Source organism: Aricia agestis, chromosome 10, assembly GCF_905147365.1.
Source record: "Aricia agestis chromosome 10, ilAriAges1.1, whole genome shotgun sequence".
Lineage (NCBI taxonomy): Eukaryota > Metazoa > Arthropoda > Insecta > Lepidoptera > Lycaenidae > Aricia > Aricia agestis.
Window position 1 is genome coordinate 11461525 of NC_056415.1, and position 2189 is coordinate 11463713.

General features: G+C 36.0%; 1 non-coding gene across 1 annotated transcript; it reads left to right on the top strand.

Moving 5' to 3' along the window:
* Positions 1–731: 731 nt before the first annotated feature.
* Trnad-guc lies at positions 732–803 on the top strand. Its single transcript has one exon. It is a non-coding gene; the product is annotated as a tRNA-Asp (tRNA).
* The last annotated feature ends 1386 nt before the right edge of the window (positions 804–2189 follow it).

Genomic DNA, 2189 nt, shown 5'->3' on the forward strand with positions numbered 1-2189 from the left:
TCTGTGTATAACCTCTTCACGCCGAAACTGCTGAACCGATTTTTCTGAGTATCGAGATACTTTGAGTCCCGGGATAGGACATAAGATACTTTTTATCCCGGAAAAATGTACGGTTCCCGCGCGATGAACGAATTTTGTAGCAACGGAGTTGCGGGTGTCATCTACTTAGTATTCAATATAATACCAAATCTGGACGTTGCTCTTGTATAGATTGAATCCATTCTACTAAGAAGGTATCTCATACTTTAGCCACGAAAGACTTTCAATTTTTCATTATTATCTCAAGTTCCGTTCTGAGGGTACATCTCGCTAGCAAATTGACCCTTGAGCTTTCTAGGGCTAAGATTTATATGTTCCTTTGTAACCAAAAATATATTTGATATTTTAAAATCAACCTGAACATTAGAGGACAATGCAACTCAGACAAAGAAGACGCGGTGTTTAAAATATTTTTTGTTTTATTTGAAAAGCACTTGCATACTCGTAATATTATTATTTTGTTTCAATGAATATTACATTAATAACTATTATTAATATTTTAAATCTCTTGGTAACGTGTTTTTTGTTGCGTCATAAAGACTAGGTTACTTACAAATAGCAATATTATACTTTAGTATTATGGATCATAATATTATTATTTATTAAGATAATTATTATTAATAGTAGGTAGTTATGGTTGTAGGTAGTAATATGTAAATGTGAAATCTTAAATTTAGCTCTCGTGAGTCACGTCTTCGGTAGTATAGTGGTCAGTATCCCCGCCTGTCACGCGGGAGACCGGGGTTCGATTCCCCGCCGGAGAGAACTTTTTACCCGACTACGATAAATAAAGGTAATGATTTTAATAGGCAGTGTCACATTGTTTATTTTTCCATTGCAGCGTCTAAGCTACTGAAACCATCAGGCTAATGCTCTAAGCTACTGAAGTACTGACCAAATTTTAATAAATGGGCTGTCAAAATTATTAAACATTCGAACAATGGCTGTCATCATTAAAATTTAAAATGGATCGGTTTTATACGGAAAAATATGAGTAATAATTTAACACGTTATCCTTTGGAAACGCATTACGCAACCTTAAAAATATCAGCGTTTTTGCCTATAATAATAAATAATACAATTTAGTGTATTAATAAGAGTAAGAAATACACTGGCACTGACCCATTAATTTGGTAGAGTTTTAATACTGATACGATATACTGATTTTGACATGGGAGAGCCATGCTTCGGCACGAATGGGCCGGCTCGACCGGAGAAATACCACGGGCTCACAGAAAAAGGGGGGGGAAACAGCGCTTGTGCTGTGATTCGCCGAGTGAGTGAGTTTACCGGAGGCCCAATCCCCTACCCTTTTCCCTTCAATACCCTCTCCTATTTCCTTCCCTACCCTCCCCTTTTGCCCTATTCCCTCTTAAAAGGCCGGCTACGTACCTGAAGCTCTTCTGATGCTGCTAGTGTCCATAGGCGACGGAAGTTGCTTTCCATCAGGTGACCCGTTTTCTCGTTCGCCCCCTTTTTCATAAAAAAAAATACTGATCTCTCCTTCTATCCTTAATTGTTATTATTTGATATCAACAAATGCACTTGTCAATAAAATAAGTGCCCAGTAGCCGATTCTCAGACCCACTGAATATGCATAATATAAAAGGTTAAAATCAGTAAAGCCGTTTCGGTGGAGTACGCGGCCTAACATTGTGACACGTGAATTTTATATATAAGATATCGTATGCTGTATATTATTTTTTGGTATTGGTATATTTATTAATCTCAAATATGGTATTCTCATAATAATTATACCTTATGCACGTAAAACACGCACACGTATAATGAGAGCTGTTTTGAAAGTTTATTTATGCGAAAACCCCAAAGCATCGGATTAAAAATTTGACCCAGTTAATGTTCAGTAATTAGGGATCAGTGCAACGGCACATAATCCCTCTACCGTTCTTAATTTATTGCGGCCCCGAAACTTTGTTCAAATATTTTTGGAGATTTTTAGTTTTTTAGTTTGCACGCCGATAGTTTAGCACCCCTTCCTAAATAATAATTTTCCAAGTTGTTTTCGGTATGCCCCAATTCTAATTTTAAAATTAATAGAACAAAATATTATTTAATACTCTTTAATATACAGGGTGTAATAAAACTATGTGAAAATACTTTAGGGTGTGTATGGGTACGCTATATAGAGT